This window comes from Ranitomeya variabilis, chromosome 5 (genome assembly GCF_051348905.1).
Source record: "Ranitomeya variabilis isolate aRanVar5 chromosome 5, aRanVar5.hap1, whole genome shotgun sequence".
Taxonomy (NCBI): domain Eukaryota; kingdom Metazoa; phylum Chordata; class Amphibia; order Anura; family Dendrobatidae; genus Ranitomeya; species Ranitomeya variabilis.
In genome coordinates this window covers 427830391-427850687 of record NC_135236.1, presented here as the reverse complement: position 1 = coordinate 427850687, position 20297 = coordinate 427830391, and positions in this window count along the sequence as shown.

The following is a 20297-nucleotide window of genomic DNA, read 5'->3' as shown; positions in this document are numbered from 1 at the left end:
CCCGGCTGCTGCTAGTTGTTTGTGCTAGGATCAGGTATACGGTCAGCCTAGTTACCACTTCCCTATGAGCTGGTTTTTTGTGTTTGCAGACTTAGCTGGTACTCCTGAGATCCTCTGCCATTAGGATCATAACAGTAATCCAGGCCAAATAAGTCCATTGCTGAAGCGGGATTATAAGAAAAGAAGTCTGAGTTTTTTTGTTTTTTTTCTTCCTCCCCTTTTTCTCTGAATGGCTTGAAGCTCTGCTGCAGACATGAATGTTCAGACTCTGATTACTAGTGTGGATCAGCTTGCTGCACGTGTGCAGGGCATTCAGGATTTTGTTATTAGCAGTCCTATGTCAGAACCTAAGATACCTATTCCTGAGCTGTTCTCTGGAGATCGATTTAAATTTGGGAATTTTAGGAATAATTGTAAATTGTTTCTACCTTTGAGACCTCGTTCGTCAGGAGACTCAGCTCAACAAGTTAAGATTGTTATCTCCTTCTTGCGTGGCGACCCTCAGGATTGGGCTTTCTCATTGGCGCCAGGAGATCCGGCATTGGCAAATATTGATGCATTTTTTCTGGCGCTCGGATTGCTTTATGAGGAACCCAATCTTGAAATACAGGCAGAAAAGGCATTACTGGCTATCTCTCAGGGCCAGGATGAAGCTGAGGTGTACTGCCAAAAATTTTGGAAATGGTCCGTGCTTACTCAATGGAATGAGTGTGCTCTGGCCGCAAATTTCAGAAATGGCCTTTCTGAAGCCATTAAGAATGTGATGGTGGGTTTTCCCATTCCTACAAGTCTGAATGATTCTATGGCTCTGGCCATCCAGGTTGATCGGCGTTTGCGGGAGCGCAAAACTGCTAATCCTCTGGCAGTGTTGTCTGAACGGACACCTGACTCAATGCAATGTGATAGAATCCTGACTAGAACCGAACGGCAAAATCATAGGTGTCAGAATGGGTTGTGTTTTTACTGTGGTGATTCTACACATGTTATCTTGGCATTCTCTAAACGGCCATCAAAGGCTGTTAGTCCTGTCGCCATTGGTAATTTGCAGCCTAAGTTCATTTTGTCTGTGACTTTGATTTGCTCATTGTCTTCCTACCCTGTTATGGCATTTGTGGATTCAGGTGCTGCCCTGAGTCTTATGGATATGTCGTTTGCCAAGCGCTGTGGTTTTGTCCTAGAGCCTTTAGAAAATCCTATTCCTCTTAGAGGAATTGATGCTACGCCATTGGCGGAGAATAAACCGCAGTATTGGACACAAGTGACCATGTGCATGTCTCCTGAACATCGGGAGGTGATTCGTTTTCTTGTTTTGCATAAAATGCAGGATTTGGTCGTTTTGGGTCTGCCATGGTTACAGACCCATAATCCAGTTTTGGATTGGAAGGCAATGTCCGTGTCAAGTTGGGGTTGTCAGGGAATTCATTGTGATTCCTAGTCGGTGTCTATTGCTTCTGCTACTCCTTCTGAAGTCCCTGAGTATTTGTTGGACTATCAGGATGTATTCAGTGAGTCCAGGTCCAGTGCCCTTCCTCCTCATAGGGACTGTGACTGCGCTATAGATTTGATTCCTGGTATTAAATTTCCTAAGGGACGACTATTTAATCTGTCTGTACCTGAGCATGCCGCGATGCATGCTTATATTAAGGAGTCTTTGGAGAAGGGACATATTCGTCCATCCTCCTCCCCTCTTGGTGCGGGATTCTTTTTTGTGGCCAAGAAAGACGGGTCTTTGAGACCGTGTATAGACTATCGGCTTTTGAATAAAATCACTGTCAAATTTCAGTATCCTTTGCCACTATTGTCGGACTTGTTTGCCCGGATTAAGGGTGCCAAGTGGTTCACCAAGATAGATCTTCGCGGTGCGTACAACCTTGTGCGCATTAAGCAGGGAGATGAATGGAAAACTGCGTTCAATACGCCCGAAGGTCATTTTGAGTACTTGGTGATGCCTTTTGGGCTTTCTAATGCCCCCTCAGTGTTTCAGTCCTTTATGCATGACATTTTTCGGAAGTATCTGGATAAATTTATGATTGTTTATCTGGATGATATTCTGGTTTTCTCTGATGATTGGGATTCTCATGTAAAGCAGGTCAGGATGGTGTTTCAGGTTTTGCGTGATAATGCTTTGTTTGTGAAGGGCCCAAAGTGTCTCTTCAGAGTGCAGAAGGTTTCCTTTTTGGGTTTTATTTTTGCACCTTCTACTGTGGAGATGGACCCAGTCAAGGTCCGAGCTATTCATGATTGGACTCAACCCACGTCCGTTAAGAGTCTTCAGAAGTTCTTGGGTTTTGCTAATTTCTACCGTCGTTTTATTGCTAATTTTTCTAGCATTGCAAAACCTTTGACGGATATGACCAAGAAAGGTTCTGATGTTGCTAATTGGGCTCCTGCAGCCGTGGAGGCCTTCCGGGAGTTGAAGCGCCGGTTTACTTCGGCGCCTGTTTTGTGCCAGCCTGATGTCTCACTTCCCTTTCAGGTTGAAGTAGACGCTTCTGAGATCGGTGCAGGGGCTGTTTTGTCGCAGAAAGGCTCTGGTTGCTCTGTGATGAGACCATGTGCTTTTTTTTCTAGGAAGTTTTCGCCTGCTGAGCGGAACTATGATGTTGGTAATCGGGAGTTGTTGGCTATGAAGTGGGCATTTGAGGAGTGGCATCATTGGCTCGAGGGAGCTAAGCATCGTGTGGTGGTCTTGACTGATCACAAAAATCTGATGTACCTCGAGTCCGCTAAGCGCCTGAATCCTAGACAGGCTCGTTGGTCGTTGTTTTTCTCCCGTTTTGACTTTGTTGTCTCGTACCTGCCTGGTTCAAAGAATGTGAATGCTGATGCTCTTTCTAGGAGTTTTGTGCCTGACTCTCCTGGAGTCTCAGAGCCAGCGGGTATTCTTAAAGAGGGAGTGATCTTGTCAGCCATTTCTCCTGATTTGCGACGTGTGTTGCAGAGATTTCAGGCTGGTAGACCTGACTCTTGCCCACCTGACAGACTGTTTGTTCCTGATAAATGGACCAGTAGAGTTATTTCCGAGGTTCATTCCTCAGTGTTGGCAGGGCATCCTGGGATTTTTGGTACCAGAGATTTGGTGGCTAGGTCCTTTTGGTGGCCGTCCCTGTCGCGGGATGTGCGATCTTTTGTGCAGTCCTGTGGGATTTGTGCTTGGGCTAAGCCTTGCTGTTATCGTGCCAGCAGGTTACTTTTCCCCTTGCCCGTCCCGAAGAGGCCTTGGACGCACATTTCCATGGATTTCATTTCAGATCTTCCGGTGTCTCAAGGAATGTCTGTCATCTGGGTGGTCTGTGATCGTTTTTCCAAGATGGTCCATTTGGTTTCCTTGCCTAAGTTGCCTTCCTCTTCCGATTTGGTTCCTTTGTTCTTTCAGAATGTGGTTCGTTTGCACGGCATTCCTGAGAATATCGTGTCTGACAGAGGATCCCAGTTTTTGTCCAGATTCTGGCGATCCTTTTGTGCTAGGATGGGCATCGATTTGTCATTTTCATCTGCCTTTCATCCTCAGACTAATGGCCAAACGGAGCGAACTAATCAGACGCTGGAGGCTTATTTGAGATGTTTTGTTTCTGCGGATCAGGATGATTGGGTGACCTTCCTGCCATTGGCTGAGTTTGCCCTTAATAATTGGGCAAGTTCCGCTACTTTGGTTTCGCCATTTTTCTGCAACTCTGGTTTTCATCCGCGGTTTTCCTCAGGTCATGTTGAACCTTCTGACTGTCCTGGGGTGGATTCCGTGGTGGATAGGTTGCAGCAGATTTGGAGTCTTGTGGTGGACAACTTGAAGTTGTCACAGGAGAAGGCTCAGCGCTTTGCCAACCGCCGCCGCGGTGTGGGTCCCCGACTTCGTGTTGGGGATTTGGTTTGGTTGTCTTCTTGGTATGTCCCTCTGAAAGTTTCCTCTCCTAAGTTTAAGCCTCGCTTTATTGGTCCTTATAAAATTTTGGAAGTCCTTAATCCGGTGTCGTTTCGTTTGGATCTTCCGGTGTCATTTGCCATTCACAATGTGTTCCATAGGTCTTTGTTACGGCGGTACGTGGTGCCTATGGTTCCTGCTGCTGAGCCTCCTGCTCCGGTGTTGGTTGAGGGCGAGTTGGAGTATGTGGTGGAGAAGATCTTGGACTCTCGTCTCTCTAGACGGAGGCTTCAGTATCTGGTCAAATGGAAGGGCTATGGTCAGGAGGACAATTCCTGGGTGGTCGCCTCTGATGTTCATGCGGCCAATTTGGTTCGTGCCTTTCACGCTGCTCATCCTGATCGCCCTGGTGGTCTTGGTGAGGGTTCGGTGACCCCTCCTTAAAGGGGGGGTACTGTTGTGAACTATATTTCTTTGCTCCCTCTTGTGGTCATTAGCGGTATGGCACTTGGAGTGTCTTTCCCCAGGTTGGCACCCACCTGCTTCGTTTGGCCTTGGGTGTGCCTATATAAACTTCCTGGATACTCTGTATTGTACCTGGATTCGTTGTTATCAGACCATGTCTGTTTTCTCCTGTCTCCTGGTCTCCTGATTTTGCAAGATAAGCTAAATCCTGCTTTCTTATTTTTGTGCATTTGAATTTTCCTTATTTTGTTCCAGCTTTGTTTAAAATGTGATTGCTGATTTTGCTGGAAGCTCAAGGGGGGCTGTTATTCTCCCCCCACACCGTTAGTCGGTGCGGGGGTTCTTGGATATTCAGCGTGGAGATTTTGTAGGGTTTTTTGCTGACCGTATAAGTCATCTTTCTATTTTCTGCTATTAGTCAGTGGGCCTCTCTTTGCTAAATCTAGTTCATTCTTACGTTTGTCATTTCTTCTTACCTCACCGTTATTATTTGTGGGGGGCTTGTATTTACTTTGGGGTCTTTTCTCTTGAGGCAAGAGAGGTCTTATTTTCTCTGAAAGGGTTAGTTAGTTCTCCGGCTGGCGCGAGACGTCTAGAACCATTGTAGGTACGTTCCCCGGCTGCTGCTAGTTGTTTGTGCTAGGATCAGGTATACGGTCAGCCTAGTTACCACTTCCCTATGAGCTGGTTTTTTGTGTTTGCAGACTTAGCTGGTACTCCTGAGATCCTCTGCCATTAGGATCATAACAGATATTCTCCATTGCTTCCATTATTTTTGGAGATTTATAACAAACCCCTATCAGTAATTTATTATTTTTTCCCCCTCCCCTTATCTCCACCCACAGGGACTCTACATTTTCATTAGATTCACCTATATTATCATGCAGGATGGGTTTTAAGGTCGATTTTACAAACAGACACACCCCACCCCCTCGCTTATCTGTACGGTCATTTCTGAAAAGGCTATAGCCCTGCAAGTTAACAGCCCAATCATGGCTCTCATCCAGCCATGTCTCAGATATCCCCACCATGTCATAATTATGTTCCAACAACATTAGTTCTAATTTGTCCATTTTGTTGGCGAGGCTTCTGGCATTAGTATACATGCACTTGATGTTCCTCTCTGTACCTCTATTCTTTCTTAAATTACTAACTGTTCTAACCCCACCCCCCATGCCACCGCCACCCCCAACTTCCTTATTTGTGCCCAGGTCTCTATCTGCACTATCTTCCCCACCTATAAAATGAATACCCTCCCCCCCATTCCCTAGTTTAAACACTCCTCCAACCTTCTAGCCATTTTCTCCCCCAGCATGTGGTGGTCTCTTAATTTTTGCCAGAGCTGTATACCTGCAGGTTGAAAGCTTTTTGCATATTTTTCACATGACAGGTTCCCATTAAGATGATTTAGGTATTATACAAGATATATGTTCTTTGTGTTTTATGTCCACATGAGACACCCAAAGAACCTAGATAACTTGGAGAAGATCTGCATGGAGGAGTGGGCCAAGATAACTCCAGAGACCTGTGCCGGTCTGATCAGGTCTTATAAAAGACGATTATTAGCTGTAATTGCAAACAAAGGTTATTCCACAAAATACTAAACCTAGGGGTTGAATAATAATTGACCCACACTTTTATGTTTAAAATTTATAAAAATGTAACTGAGCAACAAATCTTTTTGGTTTGTAAGATTTATGCATCTGTTAATAAATCCTGCTCTTGTTTGAAGTTTGAAGGCTCTAACTTATTTGCATCTTGTTAAACCTGCTAAATCTGCAGGGGGTTGAATACTACTTGTAGGCACTGTATACATACATACTACATACTACCTACATACTACATACTACATACTACATACATACTACATACATACTACATACATACATACTACATACATACAACATATTACATACATACTACATACATACAGCATACTACATACATACTGCATACATACTACATACATTACATATATACTACATACATACATACTACATACATATATACATATACACATATATACATACTACATACAGTATATACTACATACATACATACATACATACATACTACACACATACTACATACAATACATTCATACATTACATACACATAGACATACAGTACATTAAACATAGATTATATACTCACCATTACTTGTCATTTTGATCCCCGAAGTCAGTGTTATCTGTAAAAAATATTAAAATAACAAACAACCAATATACTCCCTGTCCGCAGAAATCCACGAGTGTCCCACGACGATCTCCCGTTGAGAACGGCAGCATCAGCTGATGCGTCCGCACTCCAGGGGCTCCAGGAACACAATGACAGGAGGAAGGTATCTTTCCGCACTGTATTCCTCTACAGCTGTAAAAAAATTAGTCCCTAGTCTCACTTTATGCCATTGCTGTGTGAGAAATTTTTCCATGCAGCAATTGCCATAAAGTGTGACTTAAAGGTTACTATAGTTCAGTGATGCACTGCAGGAGCCATTGTCTCCTGTCAGTGTGTCACCAGATGTCACTGTTCTATAGGGGAGATCGTCGTGGGACACTCGTTACTAATTGGACTATGGCGGACAGGTAGTATACGGTTTATTATTTTACGTTTTATGCAGGCGCTGAAGTATGGTGAAATGAAGAATATTAAAATACTTTTTTCCTAATGTGTGTGTGTTTTATTAACCCTTTACTAGTATTGGACTAAAAATGGATAGGCGTCTTATGGACGCCTCTCCGTTAACAACCCGGCTTAATGTCAACTTACGATAGCAAGGTGACATTAACCCCTTATTACCCCATATCCCACCGCTACACGGGAGTGGGAAGAGAGGGGCTAAGTGCCAGAATTGGCACATCTTACAGATTCGCCATTTCCGGGGCGGCTGCGGACTGGTATTTGTAGCCGGGAGGGGGCCAATATCCATGGCCCCTCTCTAGGCTATGAATATCAGCCCGCAGCTTTCTGCGTAGCCTTTCTGGCTATAAAATATAGGGGGACCCCACATCATTTTTTAAAAACAATTTTATTTAAAAATAGTTTGCAGCATCTAGGGTTTTATAGAGGCCTGATCCAGAGGCCACAAAAAAAATTCTTGTGTTTCTAGTATCATAGTAGGGGAACTGACTTTAAAATAGTTTAGAAAAAGAGAAAAATTGCACACTGAGCAAAGCAGAAAATAAATATGTTGATAGATATCCGGTGTTGATCAAAGTATAACTATTGTAGTGCTTGCTAAGGAGTGAATGGCAGACCATTCAGAAAAATTCAAAGTGAAAACAGAAGGAAAAAACTAACTGTGTGGTCCAATAGACAAAAATAGAAACCAATGGATAATTATGGTACAAAATTTATTGAAGACAAAAAAGGGGAAGCAAAGGATAATAACAAGGTGCTAACAACACAAAGGGTGTACCTGCCCGTTATACAAATTCCAATAAAGAAAAATGTATAGAGGTAGATGTGTGTATATATATATATATATATATATATATATATATATATATTGTAGCATGGCTAAAGTTTGGATAGTGGCGGGAGGTATGTATCACAGGGATGGATGCTCCCTGCGATGTAACCTGGAGTGTTTTTGCACATAAAGCAATAAGGATTTGCTTAGTATATTTGGGTCTGGGTTACGGGTAGCTATGAGAGATGGGAGGGTCTGGCTACCCATATACCTCATCCCTGGGTAAGGGGCATAACCATGCCTGTCTATGTTTGTTGCAGGACCTGTGGTGATGTCACAACCACATGTCTAATCATGTGATGGGTTCTGGGTGTGGTTTCAGACTACTTAATGGAGGTGTGTTTGGCACATGGGTGTGAGTGTTTTGGGAGTCTGTGAGTGTGGACAGAGATCCCTGTGTCCAGGCGGGACACTACAGACAGGAGTCTGTGTGTGTGGAGGAGAAAGCCTCCACAGTAGTGTTGAGCGATACCGTCCGATACTTGAAAGTATCGGTATCGGAAAGTATCGGCCGATACCGGCAAAGTATCGGATCCAATCCGATACCGATACCCGATACCAATACAAGTCAATGGGACTCAAGTATCGGACGGTATCCCTGATGGTTCCCAGGGTCTGAAGGAGAGGAAACTCTCCTTCAGGCCCTGGGATCCACATTAATGTGTAAAAGAAAGAATTAAAATAAAAAATATTGCTATACTCACCTCACCGAGGGAACCGGCAGCGTTGTTTGCTTAAAATTCGCGCGTTTACTTCCTTACGTGAAGTCCCGGCTTGTGATTGGTCGCGTGCCGCCCATGTGGCCGCGACGCGACCAATCACAGCAAGCCGTGACGTAATTTCAGGTCCTTCAGGATTTTAAAATTACGTTCTGGCTTGTGATTGGTCGCGTCGCGGTCACATGGGCGACGCGACCAATCACAAGCCGTGACGTCACGGGAGGCTGGACACGCGCGCATTTTAAAATGCGCGCGTGTCCAGCTCCCGTGACGTCACGGCTTGTGATTGGTCGCGTCGCCCATGTGACCGCGACGCGACCAATCACAAGCCAGAACGTAATTTTAAAATCCTGAAGGACCTGAAATTACGTCACGGCTTGCTGTGATTGGTCGCGTCGCGGCCACATGGGCGGCACGCGACCAATCACAAGCCGGGACTTCACGTAAGGAAGTAAACGCGCGAATTTTAAGCAAACAACGCTGCCGGTTCCCTCGGTGAGGTCCAGGCTGCGTCGGAGAGGTGAGTATAGCAATATTTTTTATTTTAATTCTCTCTTTTACACATTATTACATTAATGTTGTTTCGATACCGATACCCGATACCACAAAAGTATCGGATCTCGGTATCGGAATTCCGATACCCGCAAGTATCGGCCGATACCCGATACTTGCGGTATCGGAATGCTCAACACTACTCCACAGGACTGAGCCTGAAGGACTGGACATTTGTATTTTCCTTTCCTGAGCTAAAGGCTATTTGTTTTCTGTTCTTACCATGTGGTTTATGGAGCAATAAACCTATGAACTTTTAAAGGAACCTGTCTCCTGCATGTCAGCCGTTGCACCTGAGCGAGTGAACCCCTACAATTGGTGGAGAATGTGGGCAAAGATCCAAGGAGCACGTCTTGCAGCGCTGGCTGGTCTGAGCCAGAAGATTGGACGGTCTTGAAAAACCGTGAGTAAAAACTGATCGGGGTCAGTGAGTACTGCAGTTTGTGGATACTTCTGAGGAGAAGAGGGATCCGGGAACCTGTGTGGCTGCCACCAACAGGTAACGGTCTGGAAACCGTGTGATACTGACCAGAGTCAGCGAAAAACTGTGTTTGGGCTGTAAAGCCGGGTGTGAAACAGACCAAAGTCTGTGTGCTGTACTGACTGGGGTCAGTGAAAGACTGTTTTTTTTCTATAAAGCATGTGTGCAGGTGCTTGGTGTGGACCGGCGAGTCCAGGTATTTCTCTTTTTCCTTCTGTGGAGTTAGTTGCTGTGGCTCGGCAGGGCCACGAAGATTGTGTCTGGCTGTAACTCGGCGGGGTTACAAAGCTGACAAGAGGCTTGCTGTGGATCGGCGGGTCCACGAAGGGGACAAGCGGCTTGCTGTGGATCGGCTGGTCCACGAAGTTTGCGGTGCAGAGCCTTGTAAAGTGTAGCAGCAGTTGCAGCAAAGAGAGAGAAAAAAAAAAGAGACATTGCTGGTTTAATGTGTGCGGACTCTTAAAGGGCCAGAGTCACATTTGTGTGCTGGGCGAACTGGGGCCTGAAAGTACTGTGGGAAGTCCACGGGGTATACCCCAGAGTGGGGTGCTGTCCCTAGAAGGGGGTGGAGTCCCAAAACATAGCGGTGACCCCAAATAATTATGGTTGGCCAAAAAGGGGCTGCGTCTCAAAAGGGGGTAGTTGCCCAAAAGGGGATAGAGTCCCTAAAAGGGGTGGTGGCCCTAAAGGAGAAAATGGTCCACAAGGGGGCGGTAACCCAAAAGGGGGTGGAGTCCAAAAAAGTGGCAGCGGCGAATGCGCTGATAAACTGTTGTCGGGTTCAGTGTTTGAACAGCGCATGTTCAGAATGTTGTACTGACTTTTCATCTGACAAAATGAAACAGAGCTGTTCTGTAGAAGTCAATGGAGTGTGCATGACTGGACTTCTGGACTCAGGGAGCCTGGTGATGCTGGTGAGCGCCACACTCCCTGTCTATCTGATTCCCAGAAGGAAGATGGAAGCCCACTGCGTTCATGGGGTCGCTAGGGATTATCCGGTGTCCAGGGTCATCATTGAGATGCCCACTGTTATTGCCAGCCATGATGTACCTGTAGTCCCAGACTGTTGTGAACTATACTTTTTGGCTCCCTCTTGTGGTCACTAGCGGTATGGCACTTGGATTTCTTTCCCCAGGTTGGTAGTCACCTGGTTCGTTAGACCCTGGGTGTTCCTATTTAAACTTCCTGGATTCTTAGTCCATTGCCTGGCATCAATGTAATCAGTCCTTGTCTGGTTGCTCCTGTCTACTGGTCCTGATTTTTGCAAGATAAGCTAATTCCTGCTTTCTTATTTTTGTTCATTTGTATTGTTCAGTTTTTTGTCCAGCTTGTTCATAATGTGATTCCTGTTTTTGCTGGAAGCTCTTAGGGGGCTGATATTCTCCCCACACACCGTTTGTCGGTGCGGGGGTTCTTGGATATTCAGCGTGGATATTTTTGTAGGGTTTTTCGCTGACCGCATAAGTCCGCTTTCTATATTTCTGCTATTATATAGTGGGCCTCTCTTTGCTGAATCTAGTTCATACTTACGTTTGTCCTTTCTTCTTACCTCACCGTTATTATTTGTTGGGGGCCTGTATCTACTTTGGGGTACCATTCTCTTGAGGCAAGTGAGGTCTGATTTTCTCTGAAAGGGTTAGTTAGTTCTCCGGCTGGCGCGAGACGTCTAGAACCAACGTAGGTACGTTCGCCGGCTGCTATTAGTTGTGGGCTAGGATCAGGTATGCGGTCAGCTCAGTTACCACCTCCCTATGAGCTGGTTTTTTATGTTTGCAGACTTTGCTGAAAACCCTGAGATCCTCTACCATTGGGATCATAACACCAGACTTGCCATTCCCTGTTGTATTAGGCCAGGACTTTGTAAGGTTTTGGGACTTGTGGGAGGAAAGGGGTGTGTCTGATTGCTCAGAACGGAGTCTGAGTGACCCTAAAAGAGCCCCACCACAACAGGCAGCTGTAGTGATTCCAAGTGGTATGATGTATGAAAAGGAGATAGCGACACCTAAGGTCGACAGTCCAGAGTTCCGGGTGACTGGAAGAAAGTGTGGGTCTGACACCTGTTTAAGTGGGGACTTGCTTTTCCAGAATGACAGAGTGAGAGGGGGTGACTCCTGTTCAGACTGTGACTCAAGCGCAAAGGGGAAAGAGTGCAGTAAGGAGGAGCCGAGTAAAAGTCACAAATCTTCATCTCATCGTCGGGGCCACAGAAAGGCGGGACAGGTTACACCCTGTGAGAAGAGAGATGATGAGGAAGAGACAGGGTCAGGTATAGATCAGGTTACTGTCCTTGATAAGGAGGTCACTTTATCTCTGACAAACCCTAGCACTGAGGTAGTTAGTGACGGGCTGGGTTAGAACAGACCTGTAGTAGACCCACATCTGCAATGCCTGGAAAGACTGAAGTGGCTCAGTATGATGAAGTACCTGATGCTGAAGAGATGGAGAACTCTGAAGTTACCAAGAGTCCAGAGGCAACTAAGAGTAAACAGACAGAGAGCCCAGGAGAGACCATAGAAGTCGATGCAGAAACAGGTGGAACTCTGAAGAGGCAGAGTGTGGGTGGGCAAGAGCCCCCGTTTGAAAGTTTAATTAAAGAACTGGTGGTGCGACATATGCTGGCCAAAAGAGAGCAGGACCATAACATAGAGCTGCTTAAAGAAATTGTTGAACAAGAAAGGGTCCTGAGGCAAGCAATTGAGCAAAAAATGGGTGACCTAGAGAAGGAGGTCGTTGAACTCAGAGGTCACCTATCAGCATGTCAGGCCATGAATAGGGCCATATTGAAAGATATGGATGTGCTCAGAATGGCTCAAGAAAAGCATCAGCAGGAGCTTCTCCAGAGAGAAGAGGAACGTCGCTGCCTGGCAGAGGAGTTGCCAATGCCCATCTTGGCGAAGGCTCAAGTGGAAGAAAAGACTGAGGAAGAGTTTGTGCTAAAAGCGGAACAAGAGAGTCACCCGGTCGTGACAGACGTCTTGGTGGAAAGGTCAGAGGCAAAAAGGGAGCCGTCTGTCTATGAAGAGAGTGAGACCCCGCTCTTCAAGACCGTGATTGATGTACCCGAAGAGGTGCAAGAAGCCTGTATCGGTGAAGGTGTGCATGAGGCCTTCAGAAAAGCAGTGGAAGCATGTAGTGTGCACTGGGCACCAGAGACTAAACAGTTGGTGATACTGTCGAATAGGGAAGTCACAGTGAAGCGGGTGGCTGTCCCGAGGGATATGCACCTACACTGCCTCCGTACAAAGCAGAAGATCATTTTGAAGAATGATGAAGCCGTTCGTCATTTGGAGCGTGAAAGGAAAGCTCTTAGTCAGCTGGGCTTAGTGGAAGACACAGTCCAAGTACCCAAAGGTCTGGTGGCAAAAGTCACTGGGAAACTTGGGAGAGTGATGCAGAAGATGGTGGATAAATCCGGTCTGAAGAGACTGAGGATACCGGCTGATGAAGAGGTCCAGGTCATGGATGAAGATGGGATGGTTCTGTTCCTGGTTGTCGGGTCCAGAGAGAGTCTTAGGAATATCCGCATGCTCCTGGAATATCGCATGGCATACCTAAGGGAGGTAGAACAGCTGAGACGTGAGAGACTGCAAGTTAATAAACAGCTGCCAGAGAGGCGAAGAGGTGCTCTAAAGCCTGGAAGTCCTCAAGCTGAAGTTAACAGGGGATATAGACATAAAGAGAAGAGCTGCTCTCCGAAGGAAGACAATAGGAGAGATCAACAACCGAGAGAGAACCGAAGGTGGTCAGTTGGAAGAGCTAGAAATAGTGACTCCTCAGCTCAGGGCTCAGTGACTTAAGTGGGAGATCCTGTAGCGGATGAGATGACAAGGGGTCACCGTTATCAAAGGATGTGACGGAAAGGGATGACAAAGGCCGACGAAAGGGTTCAATAACAGGCCCTGACTTAGACAGACTGTGTGGCTGTCAGGGACAACTGAGAGGGGTCTCTAGTCTGTTTAGGATAATTGCCAAGCCCCACAGCTTTAGGCAGAGGGGGGAGGTATATAGCATGGCTAAAAGTTGGATAGTTGACAGGAGGTATGTATCACAGGGATGGATGCTCCCTGCGATGTAACCTGGAGTGTTTTTGCACATAAAGCAATAAGGAGTTGCTTAGTATATTTGGGTCCGGGTTACGGGTAGCTATGAGAGATGGGAGGGTCTGGCTACCCATATACCTCACCCCTGGGTAAGGGGCATAACCATGCCTGTCTATGTTTGTTGCAGGACCTGTGGTGATGTCACAACCACATGTCTAATCATGTGATGAGTTCTGGGTGTGGTTTCAGGCTACATAATAGAGGTGTGTTTGGCACATGGTGGTGAGTGTTTTGGGAGTCTGTGAGTGTGGACAGAGATCCCTGTGTCCAGGCAGGACACTACAGACAGGAGTCTGTGTGTGTGGAGGAGAAAGCCTCCACAGGACTGAGCCTGAAGGACTGGACATTTGTATTTTCCTGTCCTGAGCTAAAGGCTATTTGTTTTCTGTTCTTACCATGTGGTTTATGGAGCAATAAACCTATGAACTTTTAAAGGAACGTGTCTCCTGCGTGTCAGCCGTTGCACCTGAGCGAGTGAACCCCTACAACATATATATACACAGTTCAGACCAAAAGTTTGGACACACCTTCTCATTTAAAGATTTTTCTGTATTTTCATGACTATGAAAATTGTAAATTCACACTGAAGGCATCAAAACTATGAATTAACACATGTGGAATTATATACTTAACAAAAAAGTGTGAAACAACTGAAATTATGTCTTATATTCTAGGTTCTTCAAAGTAGCCACCTTTTGCTTTGATGACCACTTTGCACACTCTTGGCATTCTCATAATACAGTTGGGGACCTGACTTTACATAGTTTGCAGCATCTAGTATGTTATGGAGGCCTGATCCAGAGGCCACAAAAAATTCTTCTGTTATCAACGTCATACAGTAAGGGACCAGACTTTAAAATATTTGTAGCATCTAGTGTGCTAAAGAGGCCTGATCCAGAGGCCACAAAAAATTATTCTGTTCCTAGTGTCATACAGTAGGGGACCTGACTTTAAAATGGTTTGTAGCATCTAGTGTGCTATAGAAGCTTGATCCAGAGGCCACCAAAAAATTATTCTGTTCGTACTGTCATGCAGTAGGGGACTACTGACTTTCAAATTGTTGTAGGATATCTTCTTTCTCATACAGGCCTCAAACACATCCAAACAATTCTTTTTTGTGTGACTAACACGATGCAGCATGCCATATTTCAACTTGGAATTTACTGTCACTGAAATTCAGCTGTTTGCAAAGGTGTTGTAGAGTTTAAAATCTAATTTCTTGTTGCTAATATTGTGCTCCTATCACATTATCTGAGCAACATGACTGGAAAAAAGCAAGGCCATAGTGGAAGGGGAGATAGGCTTGGTGTTTAAGGTGTATGTGGGGTAGGTGATAATGTTTGTGAAACCACTAGTGAAGCAACGTCATGTCCTATGCAAAGACAACTGACAATTTCTGTTGCTGCACAGGCTACATCACTACCTTTCTTTGGCAGTCGCACAGCGTTAAGCCTTGTGGATGATGTCCAGAAATAGCATGTACTCCAGTGGATGGCAAGCGTAGCTACAAGTGGCCTCTCTTCCTCTTCCTCCACCTCAATATCATGCCCAGTATAGTCCACAGAGGTGGCACCCAAATTCCCCTTGCTTCCCCCCGGGTCCCAACTATCCATTCGTTCAACTGACTGTACAGAATCACAGATGGATGAGTCTGAAGAGTTGTTCACACATTCTATGCCATGTTCATCAGAAGTGTACTCAAAAGTAGAGATGGGCGACCCAAACAGTAAAGTTTAGCATCTGTACTGAACACCAACTGTACGGGCACGGACACCGAACACGAACTTCACCAAGAAGTGCATGTTTCTGTTCGGGTTCGGCTGCCCAAACACCAGGTGTTTGCCATGCTGTAATGTGCAAGACAGCGCGGCAAACACCACTTCTGATTGGCAGTGAAATCATCCTCCCGGGTGAGAAAGCCGCAGTTCCCACGCTGTCAAAAGACAGCATAAGCGCTCAGCTGTGATCGGAGGTATAAAGTTTACCTCCAGTCACTAGTGTCAGCTGATGGGACTACTGATCCCATCACCTGACACCTGCTGCCGCTAATAACAGTGAGAGCAGGAGTGGTAGATGGGAGTATTCATCAGCCGCTCCGGCGGAGTAAATTAATAAAAAAAATGGTGTGGGTTCCCCTGTATTTTTGCAAACCAGCAATGCAAAACTCAAAGCTGGGGGCTGCAACCCTCTGCTGTCACCTTCAGCAAATCTATTTATCAAGAATAGAGGGGTCCCCATGCTGTTTTCTTTTAAATTATTTAAATAAATAATTTAAAACAACGGCAGGGACACCCACCCATTTTTGATAACTAACCTTACTAAAGCAGACAGCTGGGGGCTTTTATTCTCAGGCTGGTAAGAGGCTATGGATATTGGCCTCTCCCAGCCTAAAAATAGCAGCCCGCAGCTGCCCAGAAAAGGCACATCTATTAGATCCACCAATTATGGTGCTTTGTCGGCTCTTCCCACTTGCCCTGTAGCGTTGGCAAGTGGGGTTAATATTTGTGGGGATGATATCACCTTTGTAGTGTCAGGTGACATCAAGCCCACGGCTTAGTAATGGAGAGGCGTCTATAAGACACCTATTCATTACTAATTCTAGAGTTATATGGTAAATAAAGACACAGCCAGAATAAAGTCCTTTAATTGAAAGAAAGACACAGACTCCTTTAATAATCTTAATTAAACCATACTTATGACCTAGCCCAATTCCACCAAAGCCCTCGATCTCCTGTAATAAAAATAAAATAAAAAAGCAACAATATACCCTTCCTGTCTGTCGATTTGTCCCTCACTGTAATCCATGTCTGGGGGATAAACAGTTTTCAAGCTGGACGGTGCCAAGATGCGACCGTCCAGGCTGAGAACCACTGGTGACTGAACTGCTGCGAGCGCAGCGTCAGTGACCGGTGGTGACGTCATTGAGGTTACGTCCGGTCACTGAGGCTCTGTTCCCTGCCGGGCTGAACTGTGGTGACCTCGGTGAAATCCCCGCTAGCAGCGTGAGAGTTTTTCTAGCGATGCAAGTGGGAAACTCATCGAGGTCACGGCAGTTCAGCTTGGCTCGTAAAGAAGCCTCAGTGACCGGACGTACCCTCAATGATATCACCACCGGTCACTAAGGTCACCTGTGTTCTGAGCCTGGATGGTCACATCTTGGCATGGGAACCATGGCTCTCTGACCAGAGGGGATGACTTCAGCACCAATCAGAAGCGGTGTTTGCATCGCTATCTTGCATATTACAGTGCAGCCGACACTGGATGTCTGGGCCCCCCATTCAAGTAAATGCGGTCCAGGTTTGGGTCTGGGTACTATTTTGTTACCTGAACCCAAATTTTTTGTAACTGTTCAGCCGAACCCGAACATCCAGGTGTCCACCCATATCTACTCAAAAGCTTCAGAGTCAAGAGGTGGAAATCTGAACCGATGCCCAAATTTTTTTTTTAGCTTGGATCCGGGGAAGAATTAAGTACGGTCAGAACAACATCCTGACCCTCATCATCAGACACTAACCCCTGGGGGAGGTGATCCTGATGAGACTCAGATATCTGAGGCTCATGCGGCTGTACTCTGCTGTCAGGTCAAGAAGAGAAGGGTTACTCCAAAGGTGAGAAATGTAATAACACAGAAGATGATGATGATGATGAGATGTTAGATACCAGTTGGCATGAATATAGAGGAACACAGCTGAGTAGGTCATCTGAGGAGGACGATGAGAAGGTTATTGCTTATTGATAAAACTTGGCTCCAACAAAATGTCGGAGCCAAATTTTGGTAAGCGATAGATGCTACTGCACAGGCACCGCTGTTGGCATGATTTTGCTCTTTGTAAATTTTTTTCCTCAAACACCACACTATTAACTGCAATATTTAAAATAGGAGGCAGGTCACTGAAGGTTCAGTGACCTGTCATTTAAGCCACAATGATGAAAATAAGACAAGAGCAACAAAGAAAGACCCGCCCACAGGCCCATCCCGAAGCACGAGAATCTCATTAACTGAAAACTACAAAGATTAAACAACAACCACAAAACTGATTTCTTCAGTCCAGGTTTCATTTTAATCAGTGTAACAGTACAACCCTGACAATGCCTGTAGTTTACTTATCAAAATCCTAAAGGCAGGTTTGCATTAACAATATCTTCACTCTTGACAATTGCAGAAGTTCGAGATCACCGCCATATTTTTTTTCATGATTTTACTTTTCCAAAGACAGTAAGCATGGCATGGCTGTTTTCAGCTATCTGGCCACTATTAACTTGAGACTTATAGGCAGGTGTCACAGTTATGAAAAAATATGCATATTCTTCCATGATAAGTTCTGAAGTTGAAGATGTATGTCCCATATGTATCTGATCTATACAAACCTAAAAAATGCAATTTCCACTGGTGTAATTTACTCTCTACCCATGTGATAATCTGTAATTCGACTTCGAGGAGTGTAAGCTCATGTTATTCTACTAGAAATTCTGTGTGAGAGGGGACGGATGAGGGGTATTAATGCCTCCTCACTGGAGTTTGCTCTGGATCTTAATTTTTTTTTATTACACCTGCCATTATAATCCAGGAAGTATGAGTCTAAAAAAGTCCCAAGGGTCAGTGTGAAACTTGCAAGATTACTATATATTTTTTTAATATGAAAAGAAAAGCCATCACCAACATTTTTTTAAAAATACATGTAACACAAAAATCTGATTTAAACAAAAGGTCATTTTCTAATGATAACTTCCATTTATTTAGACGCTGTAATGCAAAACACCGTTTTTCAATAATGTTAACGCAAGGTGAAGGCTATGTCTATAGTTTCAAAAACAACTTTCCCATTATTGATTTTTCCTCCCTTTAGTGCTTTTCTCTTCTGGCCTAATAAACAGCAGATATTGGGATGTACATATGACAGTACATCAAAAGCAATTTTAATATTTATGTAATTTGTCCTGATCTTCCTCATCTCTCAATGTGGAACCTCTCTGTAATTAAAAATACTAATTTGCATAAATATTTAGAGTGCGTGGTGACATTCCTACATGAATATTTGTCGATTCATTACTTATCGTACCTTTATTTATTCAACCCTTTTCTGGAATATATTAATTTGTACATTCATTTGCATAGGTAATCATCAAGCTGCACTGATTACATCTACATCTTAATGGTATGAGAATGGAGGCATTATATTTGGGGCATGACAGCACATCTGTAGAGGAACTGAAAGGTGGAAATAATTTTCATGCATCTGCAAATTCAGAGAGTAAAAAAAGTAAATGCATGCACATAATATCTGGTTATTGCAAATTCTGGAAAAATTTACATGTATACATGGCAATCAAATGCCTTTGGGTGATTAATGTCACTCAGTGATCTATAGCAAAATCATAGATGTTTACACTATTAAATTTTTACACATAAGAGCTAATGGAGTGCTTGACTCTTCTGAAAATTGAAGTTTTGATTTACACAACGTACTGAGTTTTTGATGTCAACATTTTGAAGCTGTTGGAATTGCAGATAATTGAGTCCAAGTTCAGATATTCAACTGTATATAGAAATGAGCAAACTTGTTTGGAAAATGTTTGCCAATCTCAAATTTGTCATGAACGTAGATCACTCGGATTCATGCTTGGATTCCCGAGCATTTCCCCTCTAAGTCAGCAAAATTCAGGCATGGTTCAGTAATAATTGTTTCCATTAATGCTTTTGTTTGGACTTTGGCTAGCATAGTGGTGTATGATGTGTGCGGGGGACGTGTTTAATGAGGGGAGGGGGTGGGTAGGGGAGGGGGTGGGGGTGTAGAGGCGGACTGTAATTTTTTTTTTTACTTAATGGGTGGAGATTCCGGCAGCCAATCAGGGCACAGAAACCATACACAACGTCCTGATACAAGGACTTCTGTCCTTTGTTGCCGAAGTCACATGTCCCTTTTCATATAAAAAGTGGACATCTTGTTTTGGCACCATTTTGTCATTGCAACAGTGCAGAGAGGCTGATCTTGCTGCTGCAAATAGTCAGATAGTTAGATAGGCAGTGTATTGCCAGCTAGTTCTTGTAGATAGGATCCTGCTTGAAATCGACTTTCCAGAATTTAAATCGTTTGTGCTAATATTGTGGTGCACGCAGGAGGCCACATTTCCTAATCTAAATTGTTTGTCCTAATATGGTGCAGGCAGGAGACCACATTTCCTAATCTAAATCACTTGTGCTAATATTGTGGTGCAGGCAGGAGGTCACATTTCCTAATTTAAATCTTTATGCTAATACTGTGGTGCAGACACCAGGCTACATTTCATAATCTAAATCCTTTGTGCTAATACTGTGGTGAAGTCTCCAGGCCACATTTCATAATCTAAATCGTGTGGGCTACTCCTGTGGAGCAGGCACCAGGCCACATTTCCTAATCTATATTGTTTGTGATAATAATGTGGTTCAGGCACCAGGCCACATTTCATTATCTAAATCGTTTTGTGATAATACGGTGGTGCAGGCACCATGCCACATTTCATAATAGAAATCAATTGTGCTAATACTGTGGTGCAGGCACCAGGCTGCATTTCATAATCTAAATTGTTTGTATTAATACTGTACTGCAGGTACCAGGACACATTTCCTAATGTAAATCATTTGTGCTAATACTGTGGTGAAGGCACCAGA